Consider the following 10,595-nt stretch of genomic DNA (forward strand, 5'->3'; position numbering starts at 1 on the left):
CAAAACAAAACAAAAAACAGAAGACCAGCTCCGTGGGACAACTACAAAAGACAGGCAGAAGCGTAATGGGAATTCCAGAAGAAGAAGAAGAGAGAGAAGGGAACAGAAGAAATATTTGAAATGATAATGACTGAGAATTTCCACCAAATCAGTGTCACCGAAGTGGCTATCCAGGAGGCCCGGAGAACACCAAGCAGGGAAAGTGCTAGAAAGAAGCCCCACACTTTGGTGCCTCATTTTTCAAACTATGTAAAACCAAACTCACAGGGAACATTCACCAAGATAAACCACATCTGGGACAAAAAACACACCTTAACGAATTTTAAAAAGCAGAAATAATACAAATGCCTGTTTTCAGATCACAATGGAATTGTGATAATGGAAAGATGGCTGGAAATATACCAAACACTTGGGAGATGAAACAAAACACTTCTCTCTCTCTTTTTTTAAGCTTATTTATTTATTTTGAGAGAGTGTGTGAGTGTGCATGTGGGTGGGGGAGAGACAGAGAGAGAGAATCCCAAGCAGGGCCTACACTGTCAGCACAGAGCCCATCTGGGGCCCAAACTCATGAACCATGAGATCATGGCCTGAGCCACAATCCAAAGTCAGACCCTTAACCGATCGAACCACTTGGGCTCCCCATAAAAAAACAAAACAAACAAACAAAAACACTTCTAAATAACACATGGGCCAAAGAAGAAATTTTAAAGTATTTGACCTAAAGGAAAATAAAAACATAACTGATCAAAATTTGTCATATGTAGAAAAAGCAATACTTTTGGAGAAATTTATAGCATTGAATACATGTAGAAAAGAATTATAGATATATATGTACATATATATGGTTTATAACCTAAGCTTCCACTTTAAGGAACTAGGGAGGGGGAAGAAAATTAAATCCAAAAACAACAGCAGAAGAAATAATAAAGACTTACTATATTATTTCTTAATAATAAAGACTTAATTTATTATTTCTTAATAAAGAAATAATAAAAACTTAAGCAAAAAGCAAAATAAATAAATAAATGGAAAACAGGAAGCCAATAGGGAAAATCAATAAAATCAATACACCTCTACTCAGGCTAACTGAGGAAAAAAAAAGAGGACACAAATTACTAAATGTCAAAAATGAAAGAGAGGATGTGACTCCAGGGCCGGTGGACAGGAGGAGGGAGACACCTGTTACCCTACGTGTACAGGATGTGTGTGGGGAAAACTGGGAAACTGATGAACAATAGGAAGTAACTATGTAATTAAGGTAGATCGCATGCTCATGGCAAAGGAGATACTATTAAAATGTTAGTTTTTCCCAACTTGATCTACAGATTCAACCCAATTCCAGTCTAAATCCCAGTAGGCTGTCCCATGCACATAGACCAACCGACCCCGACGTGCATGAGACGCAGCAGACCCGGAAGAGCCAACATGATATGTGAGCAGAAGACGGGGCTCACAGGGCACACGACCTGACTTCAAGTCGTATTTTAGACCACAACCAAGACGGAGATACTGGCGAAAGAACAGACAAGGAGGTCCCAGGAAGAGACGACAGAACCCAGACAGAGACCTGCATACGCAGAGTCAACTTATCTCTGCCAAAGAGCAATGGCAATAAATATAATGGAGAAAAATCACCTTTTTTTAAAAAAGTTTTTAGTGTCTATTTATTTTTGAGAGAGAGACAGACAGACAGAATGTGAGCAGGGGAGAGATCAAGAGAGAGGGCACAGAGAATCGGAAGCAGGCTGAGCTGTCATCACAGAGCCCGACACGGGGCTCAAAGCCCTGAACAGAAAGATCATGACCTGAGCCGAATTTGCATGCCTAACTGGCTAAGCCACCCAAGTGCCCTGAGAAAAAAGGTCTTTTTAACAAATAGTGCTGGAAAAACTGGATAGCCACATGCAACAAAGCAAATCTAGACGCAGACCTTGTGTCCTTTGCAAAAATTTACTCAAAATGGATCACATGCCTGAACATAAAACACAAAAGCATAAATGAAAATGTAGATGACCTTGGGAATGGTAATGAGCTATTAGATGCAACATCAAAAGTATGATCCAGGAAAGAAAGAACTCATAACAGGGACTTCATTAAAAAAAAAAATAGTCAGCTCTGTGAAAGATGTTGTCAAGAGTAAGAAAATATAAACCACAGACTTGAAGAAAATATTTGCAAAAGACTTATCTGATAAAAGGCCATTATCCAAAATATACAAAGAACTCTCAATGTTCAACAACTGAAGAAGGCAAACAACCTGACTTAAATATGGGCCAAAGGGGATATTCACTCATTTTCCTTGTGAGACCCTGTCCCTGTCATGTTAAAAATTAATAAATTTGTATACCTTTTCTCCTGTTAGGAAAATATAAATAAATTTAATATGTAAAAAATGAGCCAAAGACCTGTAGAGACACCTCAGCGAAGGAGATACAAGGGTGGCAAATGAGCATCCGAAACAATGCTAAGTAAAACAACAATGACTCTTTTTTTTAAAATTTAAATCCAATTTAGTTAACAACTAAATAAAAAAGTAAGAAAACAATGGCCAAAAATAAATAAGCTTTAAAAAAAAATAAATGGAGGCACCTGGGTAAGCATCTGACTCTTGATTTCAACTCAGATCATCATGTCATGGTTCAGGAGCTCAAGCCCTGAGTCAGGCTCCCTCAAGCTCTGCCCTTACCATGCTCTCGATCTTTCTGTCTTTCTCTCAAAAATAAATAAACCTAAAACAAACAAACAAACAAACAAAAAACAATGAGATAGCACAACACACCATAACTGTACTCCAAAACACTAACATCAAATGGGGACACGCACGTGGAGTCAGAGATAATCTTTCCTTGTTGGTGGGAATGCAGACTGGTGCAGCTGCTCTGAGAGAGAGCTTGGTGATTTCTTACAAAACTAAGCCTATTCTTACCTTAGGATCCAGCAATTGTGCTCCTTGGTGTTTACCCAAATGAGTTGAAAACTTAGGCCTACACCAAAAGCTACATGTGATGTTTATAGCAACTGTATTCATAATCGCCAAAGCTTGGAAGCAAACAAGATATGCTTCAGTAGGCGAATGGATAAATTGTGGCACATTCAGACAATGGAATATTAATCAGCCCTAAAAATAAGTGAGCCATCAGACCATGAAAAGACATGGAGAAACTTTAAATGCAAATTCTAAGGAAAAAAAGCCAATCCGAAAAGGCTACATATTATATAGTTCCAACCATATGGCATTCTGGAAAAGATAAAACTACAGTGATAATAAAAAGGTCAGGGTTTCCAGGGGTTGAGGGAGAGGGGAGAGGCGAGATGAAGAACAACACAAAGGACTTTAGGACATTGTGAAACTACTCTGTATGACACCATCATGGTGAATACATATCACTAACATTCGTCCGAGCCCAAGACCAAGAGGGAACCCCAACGTTAGCCACACACTTTGGGTGGTAATAATGTGTCAATGTGGTTTTATCAATGCAACAAATATGCCACAGGTGGAAAATGTTGAGGATGGGGGAGGCCATACATGTGCAGTGGCAGGAGGTATGTGGGAAATCTTGTGCCTTCTATGTACTTTTGCTGTGAATCTGAACTGCTCTAAAAAATAAAGCCTATTAAGGAAAATGCAAATAAAAAGAATGAACCAGAGTAGAGGGTCCTGATGGCAGCTGTGGTTGAGTGGCCATGAGCTAATGCCTGGGCTTCAGGTAACAGAGGTCCTAAAACTCAACAGAGAAGCTGGGAGTGGGAACAGAGACAGACCATGGTTCAAGATGGTCTCTGAACTAGAGCCCATGGGCTACAGGCATGGAGTATAGATGTGGAATCTGGAAACAGGGATGATTCCTGGGACCCGGGGCTCTTGTTGGGAAGGCTGTGAAGTTCGGACCCGAACTGACTTAGAGGCACAATACCAACAAAGGGTAGGACGGGGTCAGTTGAGGAAGACAACATAACTTCTGAGTTCTCCAAAGCTCTCCATTGTGCTGGTGAGCACCCTGGCATTTCTGAGTACATTAACTTATATAATTCTCCTAAGAACTTGGCACATTAAGCATGCTCATATTCATTTTTTAGTAAAAGAAATATGGTTAGTGGGGTAAATAACGTTCCAAATTCCACCCTGTGCTTTTCCACCACGATCCAGCTACCAGCCCATAATAGGCTGGATGTTACCATTTGAAAAGTTCATGTTTTGATTTATGTTTTATTTATGTTCATTTGTTGACTTATGTTTTATTGGGCTGGAGCTAGTCTTTCTCCAAAGAAATCTAGGCGAACTAATTTTGTCCACAGAGGGACTGAAGGGTCAATCAGTGTCCTGGAATCAAAGGCAAAGTTCATTCCTTGCCTTCCATGGGTAGGGCGGACAGAGAGTCATGGACTCCAGGGTCTGCCTCAATAAACAGTCCTGCCGGGCCCCGATACCTCGGCTGAGTTCCCCTAGGGGAATCCTGAATCCAATGATCAGCCCAATGATCTCTTTGAATGAATACAATGCCAGCTTAGAAGCAAATAGGGCGCAGTCTGAGAAGGGCTTGAGAAACAAGGACCAAGGGAAAGGGGAGCCGTTCCAGAAGTGAGAGCATCCAAGGGTGCTGGAAACTAAACTGAGGCAAGCAGCAGACCTCCATGAGTCTCTGTTGTCTCACCAGTAAAACGGGAAGCAAGCGTCCACGTGGCATCTGTGTGGGGAAACTTGCAGGTGTCAAAGCCGCGATGCGTAGTGACAGTCACGCACTCAGGGACCACGACTGCCACCCACCCCCCACCAGGGAATCTGGCCTCCATCTTCTCCTGAAGGTCTTTTCTTCAATCCTCACTGCCAATTAAGGGAAAGCATTTCAGAAAGCTCCCATGACTCCAACACTTGAAAGACCTTGCTGCCCAGGCAGCGAGGAGCCATGGGTAAGCTGTTCTATCATTGATTGCCCACTACCAGTCCTGCAGGAGGATAAGCATCACGTCACTTAGCAGAGCGATGATTGTGACAAGTGAATCTCGCTTGAAAATGAGCGGCTTTGCCCTAATGCTTTCCCAAGGAGCAGCAGAGTCTGAGCTGGTGAGATATTCTCAGCCATGTTTTCTGGCGGTAGAGAGACTGACTATTCCTTGTCCTGCAGTAGAAATGCGGCAAAGGGGGGAAAACAAAAGCCATACAGAACCTCTGCTTCCATAATTAAAAACAGATCGGTCCCCAAACACTGATGTTAAGCATGAGTTATGAGCACACAAAGAAAGTACTAAAACAGTAATGCTCGCATATCTGCTTGGCAGGAATTGAATGCACAGCCTCTCTTCCTTTGACAAATAGTGTCCAGACTGAGCCCGGTGCACTCACGACTACCTTTCAGGTTCAGCTAATTTCACATCTCATGACGGTGTAGAAAATACCCACCTAGCTCCCGGCTCCCAGCTCCATTCGACTCGGGCAGCCTTTTGTTACCGCTGCAGTTGGAGAGACTCAACTCAGTCACGACTCTCGATCCCAGTGCATGGTGAGGGACAGCTGTCATTCCAGCGAACTTCCCAGGATACACAGCCCCTGGACTGACCAGTGAGAATATCTCTCCCGATGAGTAGCCCACAAGACACCCTCATGGCTCCAAAGCTCAGTATTTGAATGTTGTGTCTGAGGTTTGCAAAAATGTCTAAAGAACTCTCTGGGAAATCCAGTAGATGGGCTCTCAGTAGTCATGCAAGGCCAAGGTTTGGCACCACACAGATTTCCCAACAAACATGAAAGACAGCACAAAAGGTATCCAACCCAGTTGGCGCTTGTTTAACGGGCGAAAGACTAAGTTTGATTCATTGTTGCTCTGAAATGCTTCCACTTACAGTGATCGTGATAACGTATATCTTAGTAGTATATAATATGCAAAGCTGTCACATGCATTATCTCCGATGTAAATGTTGGTTACTCTTTTATAGAACATGCCTGCTTTAAGAAAACCTTATAAATTGATGTTTAGTGAACTGATGAATGGTTTACTCTGCAGAGGGGGGCACAGTGCAGCTTTGAGTTTAGATATGGGAAGTGCATCCCAGGCACAGGGCTCAACAAATCCCTCCTCATGCACTTCCCGTCACTAGATGGGCTGTGGGTCGGACCCGAGCCTCTCTCCGGGACTCAGTTTCCTGGCTGTGTAGAATGAAGAGGCTAACAATGACCCAAGAGCTCTGTCTTCTAGAGAACCTCAGCCATGCCCATGGATCCATTGGCAAGAGACACCCTCCTGCCAAAGCATCGGCTGCACAGGGGGTGTCTGTCCCCGGACCATTCACACCCCCCCCCAGGCACACACAGCAATGTGGGTGCATGCGTGTTCAGTGGCATGGTGGTTCATTGTGCCCTTGAGCTGGTCAGGCCCCCAGCTCCCTGAGCCTCCATTTCCCATCTGCCCAGTGGAGATAAGAAGGCTCCTAGAGGTGCCTGCCGTGTGCAGTAGCGGAGATAACGGGTGTAAATCCTGGGCACAGGAGTTCGCTTCTAGCACAAGCTTGATGCGTGAAAATTCTTCCATTCAGGGTCCCAGGGGGTAGAAAGCAAAAAAATATAACAATAAAGAAGTAGAGGGGGGAAAAGGAAAGATGGATTGCCATTCTTTAAATAAAATCAGCGAGCGAGGTGTGAGAAAAATAGAGAAATGCAGAGACTATGAAGGAGAGGAATAACTACAGGCACTTGGAATAGTGCGGAAAGATTCTCATAAGTAAAAGCTTCTTTTAAAATATTGGAGTTCCTCCATATGGGAAGCTCGGGGAGAGAAAGGAAAAAAATTAAATTAAAGCGTTTGAAAGTATATTATAGTTTTATCTCTTTGGCTCTGCGATTTCAGAAATAATATAATCCTATGGAAAACATGCTGCGAGAAGATTTTGTGTCGTGGGTCCCCGACAGAACGGGACTGAATGATGTCAAAAACGCTTATATAACAGTTTTGTTTTATTCATTTACATAAATCACATTTACCGTAGGTGTTTTATTCAAAATAAAGTTTGGGAAAAATAAATTGAACAGATGAACCTAGGCAAACCTGGTGATTTTTTCATGAGTAGTGTTTGATGATAAAGGCGTAAAAGCATAATGTGGTATCATTTCACCAAGGCACAATATGGACCATCCATATGGAGCAGAAGTTGATAATACTGCAAAGAAGCAAAAATAAACAGAACAGATGTACTTGTAAAATCAAGTCTGCACCCACCCCTGAGTACCTGCGTTGCACTGGAGAAGTTTCTCCAAAAACTCAAAACTGGCGTCAAGTCACCTTCCCACGGGGACTCTTGGAAAGCCAGAGACGAAATCGTCTCCGACGTGACCAGGCAGAGATGGGAAGAACACTCGTCTCCGCGGTGGGGGCGGAGTCACGGAGCAGGAACTTGACAGCGTCCCAGGTCAGGGTCAGGAGGCCTGGGCTGGAATCCCGAGCCCCCTCCCCCGCCTCCACCACCCCCTCCACCACCCCCCTCCCCCCCCTCCCCCGTGACCAGAAGAATCCACGAGAAATCCCGAACTCCTTAAGCATGGGTTCCTCAAAGGCAACATCAAAGTGGTGTTACCCACCTGCTGGGGGTGTCGTGGCTGCAATGGAGAAGGTACAGCAAGCTAAAAAGATGCAAAACGTAGAGCTTGGAGGGGGCGGAGCTCTGTCTAAAGCGGTTTTGTTCAGGACCTTGTCTCAGGGACGCCGCGAAGCATGTGTGGCGTGAGGCGATCTCATTTCCGAGAGGAAAATGCCTGAGAACCCAGGCTTATTGTTCGATAAGGACTCGATGTGGAATCATAACTTGTCTGAGAGCGCATCACTGCTAGACATTCTGCCGATCACCTGAAGGCAGGCGCATCAAGCGTCCTCATTTCCAAGGCCGTTTCTCCCATAGTTGCACCAGATCCAGCCAAACCCTGTGAGGTTCCCGAGGAAGAGAATGCTCCCCGTCTCACAGATAACAGACGGAGCTCAGGCAGGGCGCTTGGGACAGCTTGGACCACAACCCGTTGGCTGTCGCCTCCACATTTGCCGATACTCATCACTGGGCACCCTCTGTCACCAGCCCGGAACTGTCGGACCGGTGTCTGAGGACAGACAGAGTGGAGAACAAACAGGGTCCCAGGACCCAGCGTTTACAGGACTGTACGGAATCATATTCATCACGTGCAAAGTTCTTTGCAGATTGTAACGGGCCAGTATGCATAGAAAGCTGTCTTCTCAGGGCGCCTGGGGGGCTCAGTCGGTTGAGCGTTTGACTTCAGCTCAGGTCATGATCTCACAGTTCGTGAGTTCGAGCCCCACATCAGGCTGTGTGCTGACAGCTCAGAGCCTGGAGCCTGGGTCGGATTCTGTGTCTCCCTCTCTCTGTTTATCCTGCCTGTGCTCTGACTCTCTGTCTCCCAAAAATAAATAAACATTAAAAAAATTTTTTTTAATGTTAACAGCTAGGGGTGCCTGCAAGGGTCAGTTGATTAAGCGTCCGACTTCGGCTCAGGTCATGATCTCACAGTCTGTGGGTTCGAGCCCCGCGTCAGGCTCTGTGCTGACAACTCAGAGCCTGGAGCCTGCTTCAGATTCTGTGTCTCCCTCTCTCTCTCTGCCCCTCCCCCACTCATGCTCTGTTTCTGTCTTGATAATAAATAAACATTAAAAAAAATTTTTTAATGAAGAAAGTGCTCTTTTCATCTTGCGTCTGATGAGGCAGCAGAGAAATATCGATGGCTAGTCAGAAGATGTCTCCGCAGGCCTTGCTGCCGTTGGCCACGGAAGTATGACTCCGTGGCCCCTGCTGCAGGCCAGGCTCTCCTGAACCTTGGCTTTGTGTCACCTGCCGGTCTCTCGGGAAAACCCAGTGTGCGCCTTAAGCCTGGATTCTGCTCGGGAGGCCTGAGGGCTGCAAAGTCCCTTTGCACCTTTTACAAAAGGTGTCTGGAAATTCTTCTCCCGTGGAGAACCCACGGCTGCACGTCTCAGAGAGAAGTAGGCAGATGTCCCTTCGGCAGCCCAGAGCATGACTGACGGAAGCCGAGGACCGCAGGGTAAGCGGCAAGCAGAAGGGAGACCTCCCCTCTACCCACAGCCAACGTGCTCATGTGGCCAACAGCTGGAAAGCACCCTCCATGGCCCCTGATATAATCGAGTGGCCACCCATCTGTTTGGTTCCCAAAGCGGCGAGAGGAAAAAATAGCGTCCCACGTCCTACGCACTGCAGCTGTCCTCGGCATCCAGCGCTCGGTGATTTTTTTCTAAAAATAAGATGAAATAAAATCATCACTTTTCCAATCAGGAGAGCGCTTGTGTGAGGAGCAATTACATGAGACAGGAGGCATCGACCTGGGTCTACCTGACCCCCCCAGAGTAAGGGCAGAAGTCACCCCTTTCTTGGACAGGGGCGCCTCCTGAGCCGGAGCCCCCAGTCCTGCCGGTGACGGAGGCCGAGGCTGCAGGCATGCCCCTGGGGGAGGACCGTGATCTTGGGTCCCACCGGCCGCTGTGCTGAGGCCCTGAGCGCTGCGAGCCCCCCCGGGGGTTCGCACAGCCTGGGTCACATTTAGATTCTGTTATTTCCAATCAGGTCCCTGCAGCCTCCCTCTGTGGAGTGTGGACATATGTCAATTTTCCAGAATAGAACTGCCAGATATTTGCGGACACGCAGCCTTCGGGTGTGCCAGCATTATCTTCAAGCAGATTCTCTTTTAGAAGAAACACAGACCAGGCAAATGCTTCGTGGACTTCAAGTTTCAGAGCAGAAACTGCAAGAGAGAGTCTGCCATTAAAGAGGAAGGAGGCTGAATCCGAGCGACGGCAGGATGAGCCGCCCTCCACCCCCCGTGCCCCCCGCCGGGTCAAGTCGCAGTCACCAGCACAAGACCACGTCCTTGTCACATCGAGGGCACCCTCTCTGCCAGGGCTTCACCTACTCAGTTGCCCCTTGTGTGGCTGCTGTTTCACGAAACGCATTCACCTTCTTTATGAGATTATCTGGTTTTTATTTAAGAAATGGTTGGGGCGCCTGGGTGGCTCAGTCGGTTAAGCCTCCCGCTTCAACTCAGGTCAGATCTCACGTTCGTGGGTTCGAGCCCCGCGTCAGGCTCTGTGCTGACAGCTAGCTCAGAGCCTGGAGCCTGCTTTCGGTTCTGTGTCTCCTTCTCTCTCTGCCCTTCCCCCCTTCATGCTCTGTCTCTCTCTGTATCAAAAATAAATAAAACATTAAAAAAAAAGAGAAATGGTCATCGAGGACTGATCACGTGCCAGCCCCTTTCACAGTGGCTCACGTGCATTAGCTCGTGGAATCTCCCTAACGGCCCAGGTTAGTCATGGTTGCTGTGGCCATTCTACAGATGTGGTAACTGAGGCGCCGTGCCCGGAGTCCACCAGAACCAGCCCCTGCACCCAGGCCATCCGGCTCCAGGCTTCATACCCTCCGATGCTGCCCCACAAGCATCTTGAGGGCAGAAGGATCACGCCACACGTTTTAATTTACGCGTCACCTGTGCCCTGCCAATTCAACACACCCTTGTTGATAAAATGCTCATGGCAATGATATCATTTTAAAAATATAATTGCAGGCTCTAGGTGATAAATACACATGGTCGC

This window comes from Suricata suricatta, chromosome 4 (genome assembly GCF_006229205.1).
Source record: "Suricata suricatta isolate VVHF042 chromosome 4, meerkat_22Aug2017_6uvM2_HiC, whole genome shotgun sequence".
Lineage (NCBI taxonomy): Eukaryota > Metazoa > Chordata > Mammalia > Carnivora > Herpestidae > Suricata > Suricata suricatta.